The sequence below is a fragment of the Pleurodeles waltl genome, chromosome 1_1 (assembly GCF_031143425.1).
Source record: "Pleurodeles waltl isolate 20211129_DDA chromosome 1_1, aPleWal1.hap1.20221129, whole genome shotgun sequence".
NCBI lineage: Eukaryota > Metazoa > Chordata > Amphibia > Caudata > Salamandridae > Pleurodeles > Pleurodeles waltl.
Genome location: NC_090436.1, coordinates 525,022,094 through 525,034,629, shown reverse-complemented (window position 1 = coordinate 525,034,629; position 12,536 = coordinate 525,022,094). Strand labels below are relative to the sequence as shown.

Below are 12,536 nucleotides of genomic sequence, written 5' to 3'. Positions count from 1 at the left end.
CAGACACTCTTCATTTTCAGCTCAGACAGCCAGGAGTGATCCATGCGCGATTTGCGCAGACTCCTGGCTGCCTGAGCTGAACTTTGCTGGGCTGAGGAGGTGACAGCTCCTATGGGCGTGACCTCCTCGGCTCAGCAAAGGTGCCGCAAGGCCCTCTCCTGGGTGACGAGGAAAGCGTCACCCATTGACACTCACCCTGGGCGCTTCATGTTTAAGCCCTGAAGCGCCCAGGGCGAGTGTCAATCAGTGACACTTCGTCACAGAGTGGGATGGGGTCAGCAGTCTCACTGACCCCATCCCATCTCCTGGGACCTGGAGGCTGAAGGTAAGTGGGTGTGTGGATGTGTGTGATGTTTTAAATTGAATGTTTGGTGCGCACGTGCATGTTTCAGTGTTATGAGTGTTATGAGTGTTGTTAATGGATGTGCGTGCGTGCGTGTGTGAAAGAATGAGTGTGTGTGATCTTTTAAAATGAATGTTTAGTGCATGCGTGCATGTTTGAGTGTTATGAGTGTTAATGGATGTGCATGTTTGAGTGTGTGAAAGAATGAGTGTGTGTGTGATGTTTTAAAATGAAATGAATGAATGATTGGTCCGTGCGTGCATGTTTGAATGGTCTGAGTGTTGTCAACGGTTGTGTGTCTGTGTGTGAAAGAGTGTGTGTGTGTGTCTGTGAATGAGTGTGTGTGTGTGTGTGTCTGTGTGTGTGTGTTTTTCCCGCCGCCCCCCTCCCTCCTAAAGCTGCTGGACGCCTCTGGTAAAAAATACCAACTTAATTCTATATCAGAACTGGAGGTGAGGATTACGCTCTGCTTTCTTCCTTTTATTTCATTCCAGCAGACTTCAACATTAACAAAAAACTAACTTTGCCAATAGGCAACGGGAAAGGAAATTCAAAAAAGTTGATCCAATCAACAATCAATTCAGCCCTGCATAACTATATGCTCCCTAATCAACTTGCTCTTTTTTTCCCCTGATTCAGCAGATACACGCGTTTTCTCTTTATTCTCTCAGTGTATTTGAACTATTTGGTATAATTCACAACTTTTTTGGTTCTAGCAATACATGCAGCAGGACCCGTGTCAGCACTCCATTTGTGGACTATTTTATTTATCTCCTCAGGGCCCTACGAGTGAGGTGAGGCGTCCCACCCGCTAGGGGGCATGTGACTGAGACGCCCTGTCTCATTGCTCCACTGAGATGCACGCAAAACTGTAATTGAAGAGTCTGATGAGCTGCGTCCCCACAGAGCCAACACCACGTTCAAGCCACCTGGAAGCCTTCTACATCCGCAGGGTTCTGTAATTGTGATAATAAATAAGAGGCAGACATCTGTGAAACGGGTCAGTACTTTCTGTCACTTCTTATGGGCGAGCACAAAGTGCTCTGTCCATTCTGTAATCTCTCTTTGGGCTTTAAACCACACCCATGCCACGTCAGTCACTTACATTGGTTCGTGGGCTTGCCTTTTAAAATCCGCTTGCTTTCATTTGTGAAAGGCATGCATGCGTCATGCCTTTTCCGGTGTTTAGCCCACCTACACAGCACCGGTAAAGTACCAAAAACATACGAGGCTCGATGTTTTCAGCCTGGAGTCCGGACTACTTTATCTGTTTATTTTACACGCAGCGCGATCACGTGATTTTGCTTTACAACACTAATAGCTCTAACTCGAACAAATGCGATCCCCGCTGCATTGAAAATGCTTGTTCATGTTATTAGCAGTGCAACAGCGCTTCTGAGTGCCGCATGAGCCCAGGCAGGACTGAGCATTACTCTTCGCAAACATAGGGTGTATCAGCCCCCTAGTTTTTGACCTATTTCGTGCTACTAGCACTGGCCTCTCCCAGTGCCATAATACCACCCCAAAGGGCTACTTTACTAGAAGTTGCCCATTCATTTTGCGTTATTGGTGTTTCTAAACATTTTCCTGGCGTCATCCAGTGCCGCAATAAAGCCCAACGGGCTACCCTGACAAATTCTACATTTCCAATTTGCCTGAAGCTGCCGGTACCATAGTGATCCCCCCGTGCCTGTTATCAATCGCATACAACAGGTGGGCAGACAGGGAGGATGAATACTTGGAGAAAGAGTTCATGTCGGTCCTTCCACTGGAAGACGAATTCTGTGAGGCGGTGGATGCCTCCATCCACCAGGCAGTGGCTTCTGCGATACAGCCTTTAGATCCAGTGTATGCCTGTCTCGCCCCACTAAACCTATCCTTCGACCAACCCCTCTCTCAGGGTGCCCTCACAGGGCTTAGCCATCCCAAACTTAAAATGGACTCAGGAGTGGACCTGAGCGCCTTTGAATGATTGAAAAAGGCTATTGGTTACAGTCCTATGCCCACTGACCTGGGAAGTTTGGCAGAAGCCTTATTCTCTCCTTCAGATGATTTGGCCTCTACCCCTTCCTTCCTAGAAATCCCTCTTGACTTCATCTAAGCAGACATTTCTAGGGCTTGTCATCAACTTATCAGAAAAGACCCTAAGTCTGCCCTCAAGGAAAGTGTCAAAGATTTGGAGAAAGTTGAGAAAAACTTTCAAGGCCCACAACCTCACTGCACCAAATTGCCCACATTAGGGCTTTTGTCCTCTACCATCCAGACAATGTTTCCAGGCGTGTTGCATTACAGGGCTCTTCAGTGGTTCAAAGTCTTCCATCTGTGCAGGGGCCTCCCATTTCAGAACAGATTCCTTTAGCAGAGGATGTCAAGGACGAGAAGAGGTGGTGGTTGGCTCACATGGAGGCATTGAATGGAAGAGCCTGTTTTGGATCCAACCTGGATATTTGGAAGGGGGGGGGGGGTCAGGGATCTTTCATAGGATGAAAATTGCCAGCCGCAGAGCAACAACTCCACATAAACTGTCTGGAGTTGATGGCAGGGTCCTCTGCAGTTGAATGTTGGACCAAAGAGACAGCAAGTTGCTGTGCTCTCCGGAAAATGGACTACATTTCTGTAATTCCCTATATCAATCATCTAGGGACGCCAGATTTAAAGTCTTGACAGACCTAGCCAAGGATTTCTGGTCATTCTGCCTGTCCAGCAATATCTCAGTCACAGGGGAGTACCTTCCGAGAGCCTCCAACGACGTAGCTGATGGTGCTCTAAAGAGTGGTCCGATATGAGCCTATGGCAGCTAGATCTACGGATCTTCAAGAAACTGGACAATCAGTAGGGGCCTTGACTCCCATCTGGATCACTAGGTGACCAGATACTTCCAGCGGAAGCTGGACCCTCTTGCAACGGCAACAGAGACCTTTTTGCAAGATTGGTCCAGGGAAAGGGGATACGTTTCCCCACGTTTCCCCAAATAGCAATGATTATGAGGTTGTCAATTCAAGACTACAGAAGGCAAGCCTAGTCCTGATCACGCTGATCTGGAGGTCTCAAGTTTGGCTTCTGTGTTCTTCTGGAACTTTCTTGGGATTCTCCAAACCATCTACCCCACACTCCAGATTTCCTTTGGGTTCCTCTGGACAACTTTACCCGTTAATCCTACAGGGACGAATGCCCCACATGGAGGGAAAGATGGCGAGCCAGGACTTTCGTAGAAAGCTGAAAGAATGCTGGCCACAGCATGGGCAGATGGGATCATCAAGCAATACAGGTTGGCATGGTCATGATGGGTTTGTTGGTGTGTTCAAAACAGTAAGAATCCAGTGGGGTGTGAGGTTGATGAACTTTCTGGCCTTGTTGGGATCGCAAATTTTAGTTTATCAGATGGTCAACTTGTATTGGTCGGTCATTTCTGCAGATCACATTCCTATACATGATTCTCAAGTAGGGGAAAACCCGTTAGTGAGTAAATATATGACAGGAATCCGTCAGCCACTGCCCCTAAACAGAACTATCTGCAAAACCCTCAATCTACTCTGTTTGGTTTCCCGCCATAGAGTTTCGGATGGCCGAGCCCTGGATATCCCCAGGGTGTCACTTTCCACACTACTAGACAAACAAAATCCAACACTGTGGTGGTGGCTTATCCGGCATTTGATAAGTCCAACCAAGTTGTGTGTGGTATGGTGCCTCAAGGCATACGAGAACATGCTGGAAGAAGTGAGTCTCCCTGGCAACATGTAATTGCTAATATCTCTCAAGAAACCTTTCAAAGCAGTCTCCTCTCCCACCATAGCTTGATGGGTCCACAGGGTCAAGCAAGAAGCAGGCACTGATGTGTCGCAATTTGGTGCCCACTCTGTAACAGGGGCAATTGCCTCTAAAGCCTTTTCTCAAGGGGCTAGACTAGAGGATATCCTTAATGCAGCAGATTAGTCTTCAGACTCCATGTTCAAGCAGTTTTACTTTATACCGGTTTTGGATAGGCGTCCTTGCTGGTGGACAAGCTTAGAAGGAGCATAATCCTCACCTCCAGTCCTGACATAGAATGAAAAATGTCCTTGCATATGTCACTGAAAGTTTCAATTCTATTAAGGACACAGAGGCGAGGATTATTCCCACTCAAGGTTTTTGAGACCTTTCCTATCCCTCCATGGTTTAAGGGAAATTATATTTGAGTCAATAGCATTTTTTATGACTTTGTAAGGTATAAGTATATTCCATTGAGATACTTTCCATGTATTGGAAATGCTTTACACTATATTAAACGCAGGAGTTTGTTTTGTGGAAAACAGGTCATGGCACATGCTCACCTTTTTGTTTCTGGACAATGAAAATTATGCTCACCTGATTTGATGTCATGGTTCTATTTTGCAATTTTCAGGATCTGATGCGACCAAAACCGAATAATAAAATCATATGGAGACCCTTCTGTCACATAAAAGAAAGAAGAAGGTGATCAGAGAAAGTTTGGTTATGAAGCACTGCGCTGATTGATGACTGGATGAACTTTTTTGTATTTCCTTTCCCTCTGCCTACTGGGAAAGGTTTTTTTTGTTAATGTTGAAGTCTGCTGGAATGAAATAAAAGGAAGAAAGCAGAGCATAATCCTCCCCTCTGTGTCTTTAATAGAACTGAAACTTTCAGTGAAGTATGCTAGGAAGTTTTTCATTTTTGTTTCAAATGTTTTCACAATTACAGAACGTTTTAAAATTTACAGTTTACATATGTCTTCTTTACATATAAATATGTTATTAATTTGCTAATAGTATTACATTTTTTAAGCAGCTGCATACTCCTAAATAATTGTTGTGGACCCTCAAGAGTCCATAGACCCCCAGCGTAAGAACCACTGGCGTAAACAATAAAGAACTAACTAACAGCTAGAACTACCAACCAAATATGCCTACACTGCTGATTTTTTAAACCATCCTATGAGTGAGGAGACCTCAGAAACATCTTCATTGGTGCTTCAAACTCATTGGCTACTTCAGAATATGGACTACAGGCACAAAGACAGATGTCAGGTGAAGAACCATAAGAAATGCTATAAGGTTCAGCAGGTGATACCTGCATTTGACATGGTTCTTTTCTACTTTGTACCTCTAGGCCTCTCATCCACCTCACCCTCAGTAACAACAAGATAACCAGTCAATTGTCAGATACCCTTACACCCAGTAAAGTAATAAATGAATGAATAATATATGTATGTATGTATGTATGTATATATGTATGTATGTATGTATGTATATAACTATTTTATTGAGGTTATAATATAGAACAATAACAAGATAAATGCAGTGCAGTGCATATCAGTGCAAGATACCACAGTAACTATATATCCCCTGACCGGAGAGAGATGACATATACAAACAGAAATGTGGAGCAAATCCAATCATTGCAACAGTAGATACCCCCATTCTCCCCAACCCAAGGACCTCCCATGTAACCAAATCGTTCATATATAATAACTACCAGCGTTACAAGATCACCACAGTTGGTTGTCACCTTTTATGCACAACATACCATTCCATTAGTAAGCCATCCTCATCAGTACTCCAATCAGGGCTGGACTCCTCCACCCCAGTGAAGAGTTCCAATAGTGTACCCCAGACCATTATGTCCGTCAATACCCCCTACGTGTCATCCTCATGTATTGCTCTTCAGCAACACCCCATTCCAGTACATCCCCAAAACAATAAGGAATGGATGGGTTTTGTGTACTCATCCACCCTATAGCCACCCTACGCTTAACCAGCACCAGAGTGAGCTGTGCAAATCTATATGGGACGCGCCTTCCCCGTGGTCTTTGCAATACACCTGATAAACAAGTCACAGGTATTGTTGTGAGGCCCAGACCGGTGACCCCGTCTATCTTTCGAACCACCACCGAAGTGAAGAAAGGAGACCCCTATCTCCCCACATCTAGGACACCTGGTCTCTGTTGTCAATCTTGTTAAGATGAGCATGTGTAAAATATCCACGAGGAACAAAGTTAAAATGCAGTAATTTAAATCGGTTGTTAAAAGAAACCGTATGCACCAGTGACAGCGCCACCTCCCAATCCACGTCCTCTAATGGATCCTCCAGATCTCGATCCCAGGTCCTGCGCGCCACACACTCCACCCCTGATTGATCCCCCCGTAGTGCTTTATAAAACATGGTAATCAAGTGGGACTCCTCACCCCAATTTATAAGCCCATTCAACACCACTGAAATCGGGGGGACCACCAGGAATCCAGACCAGACTTCTCGAGCCACGCTCTCCATCTTGGCATACAGCAAGAACTGACCAGTACTCAATCCAAACGTAGTTCGCAGCTCCTGAAAAGAGATAAACTCCCTGTTGGGATATAAGTCACCCGACACTAGGCAGCATCCTACTCGCCAAGCATCCTTTGACAGAGTATCCATATTCCTAAAGGGGGCTAAACTCCAAATGTTCAGTTCCCTATCAAATGGAGCGCGGCGAAGTACTTTCTTAACACCTTGCTCACAAATCCCTGCAGTAGTTTTAACCAGATAGGGGATATCAGCCTCCGACCGCCCAGCCTGTCATCAATACATGCGCCAACCCCTCTCCTCCCAATACGCCTGCAAATAGTCGCTTCTCACAGTTATCCGACTGAGTCATCCACTTTGCAGCGTGTGTTAAGTGTGCAGCATAATACTGTTGAACATTAGGGACTGACAAGCCTCCATCTTCAATATCCCTATGCAGCGTAGATAACGCCACCCTGCTACGACGCCCAGCCCAAACCAATGAACTATCCAGACGACTGAAAAGCCGAGCTGCTAACAGAAACAAGGAATTCTGCACAAGATAAAGCCACTGCAGCAAGAATATATTTGTGCGTGTTTGTGACCTCCAGTGTGTGTGTGTGTGTGTGTGTGTGTATCACAGAAAAAAACAAAGGTTACAGGGACGTTATAGTTATGTTCACATTTCTCTCCACACAGAACCATAAAATCTAATTAGCTATAGTTATATGTATAGTTATACCATGTTAAGAAGCTAGAACTCGTGGCTTAAAGTTACTTTCCAGAACAAGTTTCTTCAGATAAGTATAACTATAAATGCTGAATTTCTATGGTTTTGTGTGGCTAAAACGTTAACCTCGCTATGACGTCCCGGTACCCTTTGTTATTTTCAGTGAATTTCTATGTTTTTTTAGCATAAAGTAACAGTTAAATACCTTACGTTAAAACAACCACTGCTGCGCATGGCCCTAGTGGCCTGGCCCTGTCACCAATCCCTTCTCTGTCACATGCACCCAACCCCACTGTGCGCACGGCCTTCGGCAATACACAGTGGGGGTATGGCGTGTGAGAGGGTGAGTGTTTTTTTTTTTTTTACTGGGCTTCGGATCACGGATTAACACTGGGGGTCGCACTGTGCCGTGGTGGATTCACGGATCAGCTAAAAAAAAAAATTTTTTTTTTTAGCGTGAAGACTCCTTTAGAGACCCCCTCCATGTATATTATGGGGTCAGTATACCTCTATTCTGACCCCTTATGTGAGTTTACAGATTTACAACAAATCACAAAAGCACAATCTGTGGACCAAAATTTAGCTTCCTGCCAAATCCGGAGTAATTCCATTCAGTGGCAGTGGTTCGGACTGTAGATGTGCCGAAAGATTGTACAATACCCATAGACATAGAATAGGGAAAAGCGTCTTTGCCCCCCTTGCCCCCCCTGCCCTTCTTTTTCTCAGCTGTCGCTTGATGAATCAGCATGAAAATTTCCAGGCTTCAGCTAAAGTACCTTGTACACTACTTTTGAAAATTCTGTGAACATTTCTCAAATTGCGCATAAGTTATTAGCAAAACTAAAAACGCTTCGTCTAGAGATTATATATATATATATATATATATATATATATATATATATATATATATATATATATATATATAAAAATAAATATATCAAAAAGCAGCTTCCCCCAAACTGCCGAACTCCTTTAAGGTGGGTGAACCGTTCATGAGGGCGGACTCACCAAATATCCACAACCATTCCTCCGAAGAGAAATACCTGCACTCATGGGGTCAAATATAACTAATTTATTAATTACGTAAGCAGACGCTTTTCGCCCAAGTTGCCTTTATCAATGCTTACCGCTACAAAACACAACATATCTGTATTGTCTCTTAAATTCAACAGTGTTCTACCACTGGTCAGTCACATATAACCACGGAATAAGGGCTGCAAACGCTTTCTACTCGGCTTGCATATTAATCTGATAATGTCCCATAGAGTCAAATAGCAGCATTAACATTTATCAATGGATGTTAAAGAAAATTACGTAAATTTGCTCAATCTCGCTACTCAGAAGCATGTTTGATAAAAACGTAACTCTTGCTGCTATTGTCCGCAAGTTAAATGAATTCATGAAACCCTTACCCAAAAATGGACTGTCATTTTTAAGAAAGTTCCCACTCACATCAGTGTGTGTCTTTCGATTCAGCGTGTCTGTTACCATTCCGTGTGTCTCCCTTCAACAACTATATTATAAATCCTCCAATTCCCCACGGAGTCTGCAGGAAAGACTTTCAGCTTATAATTGCAGGAAAGTAAGTGCCGTGACCGCATACCCTCGGATTAAAAATTGACTGTGTGAACCATACAGTGGTGCAGAAAACAAGCCTATGTATGATTGCATATGGTATTTCTAAAGCACAAATCTAGCCAAAAGCAAGCAAAGGCTATGAAAACTAAAGAGTATGTGTTTACACACACATACACTTTAGTTTTCACAGGCTTTGCTGCCTTTTGGCTAGATATGAGCAATAGAGATATTTATACATACACACGTGTGCTTCCATGGAAGACAAAAATAGTAATGTTGGTAAATACCATATTGAGCTGTATCTGCTAAATGTGTATAGTTTTCTTTCTGAAGAAAGATATGCATTGTGTATTGCAATAGGATCCATTTTTAGGGTCGAGCGTGCGAGTGCATCCGCCTCACTAGCGAATGAGTGTTGTGTTCACTAGAGAGTTTGGTGCCCACCTGTCACTCACCATTTGTTAGTTTCCGTGGCATTCTTCTTTACAGCCTCATAATTCGTCAAAGCACACCTGGCATCACTTCCATTACTCTGTGTGGAGCAGGGATCAAGCACTAATTTATGCAACCTAATTAGTGCCTACCCGCTGTTCCCGATGTGATTAAGGTACTTTTTGCTGTTTTTAACTTCGAGTGCCCCCGCAAACAGAATGCTTGTGACTAGCAAAAAGGTGCCTAGCAGGCACAAAATTGCAAAGCTTTATTTTTTCAAGCTAATATTATTTTATTTTGACAAGTCGTCTTTTCTGGCGTATTCTTTCTTTACAGCATTGTAATTGGATGACTTGTAACCTTACACTGATTGTATTCAGGGAACGGTCCTTTTTCTTTTAGCATTTCTTAGTAGTGCATGTGCTTTTTTGCGTTCTTCCTCGTTTGCTACTTCCCCCTCAAATACACCTTTCGATCTCTGTGTTGCTTCTACTTGCAACCCCAAATTTTAAACGACTTCCACTCAGTAGCGTATTCTTTCTCCCATCAACCACTCTTACGTTCCTCGCCATCCCCTAGTTGCATTAATTTAAAATAAATAAAACATCTTTTTCAATGATAAATTGTATGAAGCTGGCTTTGTAAATACTATATCAAAGTAAGGTTTAGTCATAGGCAAGCACCAAAGACACCCCCTCAGCGGCACAGGAGTGGCCGGGTGCAGGGTGAAAACACAGTGCCGGGCACCCAATGCTTCCCTATGAGGAACTCCGGGTTCACAAAGAGGCTGCAGTCTTGGTCCAGGGGGTCACCCGAAGAAGACCAACAGCTGGACAGGTAAGTTGAGGCTCTGGATTCCCCAAGGCCAGGAGGCTGCGGATGCAGGAGTACCGTTAGGCATCGGTATCTTCACCAGATCCGGTCGCGGCCAGGGAGTCCTCTGGATTCAGGCTGTAGGAGTCATCGTCGTGGCCAGGAGGGGTCAACCTGGGGTGGACTTGAGGTCAGAATCACCTGGGGACTCCCTCTGGTCAGGTAGGCCACCTGGACTCGGGTTGGGCATTGGATGCAGAGTGGGCAGGACTTGCATATCTGGAGGGCTCTGGAGTCCTTGTTGGAGGTTTCTTTGTGGACAGGGCAGCTGTCCTCTGGAGATTTGGTCTTTAGAGAAGGCAGGCAGTCCTCTGAGGGTTGGCAGAGGTCGCTGATCCTGCAGGATGAGTCATCTTCTTGTAGTGGGAGTCTTGAAGCTGCAAACAGGCTTATAGGGCTGGGGCCAAGTCAGTTGTCTTCTGGGGTTTTCGCTGCTGGTGCAGCTCTTCAGTCCTTCTTTTTCTTTAGGTTGCCAGGAATTTGAAGAGCAAGGTTCAGGGGTGCCCCTAAATACTAGATTTAGGGGCATTAGAAAGGTCAGAGGGCAATAGCCAATGGCTACTGAGCATGAGAGTGTCTACACTTTTCTTGTGCCTACTCCCTTTGGGGAGGGGGGCACATACCTAACACTATTGGCTATCTCCCTCCAAAACAAGATCGAGGATTCTGCCAGGAGGGGTTCACCTCAGCTCTCTGCACCCTAGTGGTGTTCCCCGCTGGAGTGGACACTCCTCCTGATGTTTACTAAGTTTCTTGCCGGACTTGCCGCCAAAAGTGGGTCTTGGTCCAGGGGTGCGGGAGGGGATGGAGGGCATCTCCACTAGCAGGAGTGCCCTGAGGCAGCAGAACAAAAGGCATGAGTGTTGCTGTTACTGCAGTGGGGAGGTGAGAAGCACCTGCAGCCAGAGCAGGCTTTGTCCCCGATTCCTGAGAGCACAAAGGCCCCCGCCCCATGGGGTCAGAAACTTGTCTGATAGTGGCAGGCTAGCATAGACTGGTTAGCTACACACTGGAGGGTTGGACAAATTTCAGGGGGCATCTCTAAGATGCCCTCTGTGTGCATTTTACAATATATCCAACACTGGCATCAGTCTGAGTTTATTGAGCTGAGAATTTGATACCAAACTTCCCAGGATCCAGTGAAGCCTTCATGGAGCTGTGGAGTTCGTATTGACAACTTCCAGTCCATGTACTCAATATGGCCACACTGCACTTAAAGACACTGTAGGGGCATAATGCTCATGCAGCTATGCCCTCACCTGTGGAATAGCGCACTCTGCCTTAGAGTCTCTAAGGCCTGCTAGAGGGGTGACTTACCTATGCCACAAGCCGTGTTTGGTAGGCATGGCACCCAGGGAGGGATGCCATGTCGACTTTGCCTTTTTCTCTCCACCAACCCACAATGTGCAGTGTCAGTGTGCATGTGTGTTGGTGAGGGGTACCTTAGAGTGGCATACTATTTGCTGCAGCCCGTAGGGACCCTCTCTGGCCATAGGGCCCATGGTACCACTGGTTAACTTTTACAACAGACTTATATGTGTACCAAAGTTGTGCCAAATGTTGGAAACAAAAGTAGACTTTAGGGAAATAACACAGGGGCTGGGGTCTGGTTAAGTTAGAATCAGATATCAGGTGGGGGGGAAGGTGACCATGCCAAAAGGGGAACATTCTTACATAGATATCAAAACTAGTCCCTCCAGCTAGGAACAATTGAGAAATTTCAAGAGAATGGATGCTTTTTAATGTACTATCACCGTAGGATGAGTAAAAAATAGTAAACAACAACACATCTACTTTCAATGAGGAAGGTGGTTCAATAGTTTAAGTTTATAAAAAAAGGTAGCAGATTCTCCCCAGTACGTAGCTGTGCACAAAGGGACTACACTCCATCCAGGGGCTAGCGTGTACTTAGTTAAAGAAGATATCTCAGGATACAGAAGCACTCGTTAGGATTACAAACATCTCAACGGAAAGAGTAAACTACTGACACTTGGTTGTGCAATACAGGTAGCAAAGTCCTCAGTCTTTTCTTTACATGGCTCACAGAGTAAAAACTGTGCTAAGAAAACAAAGAACAAACACTAACGCTGATACACCAAACTTAATTTAATTGTTACAAACTGTCTAGACCAGGCTTTCCCAAAGAGTAGCTTGTGAGTTACTAGTAGCTTTCCAAATACCAGTAAGTAGCTCTCATGTGTGCAGCCCATATGAACTAAATTAGAAGCTTTTACTTGGTTGAATTAACATGTGTATATCAAAATTTAAAAGCATGTATGTGCAACGAAAATGTTATGTATTTTCAGAATTTATAAGGTGATG

General features: G+C 44.7%; 1 protein-coding gene across 3 annotated transcripts in view; it reads right to left on the bottom strand.

Annotated features, from left to right (window-relative positions):
- SLF1 (SMC5-SMC6 complex localization factor 1) overlaps positions 1–12,536 on the bottom strand; it is a 673,081-nt gene that overhangs the window by 291,121 nt on the left and 369,424 nt on the right. The gene's annotated exons all lie outside the window — the stretch shown is intronic.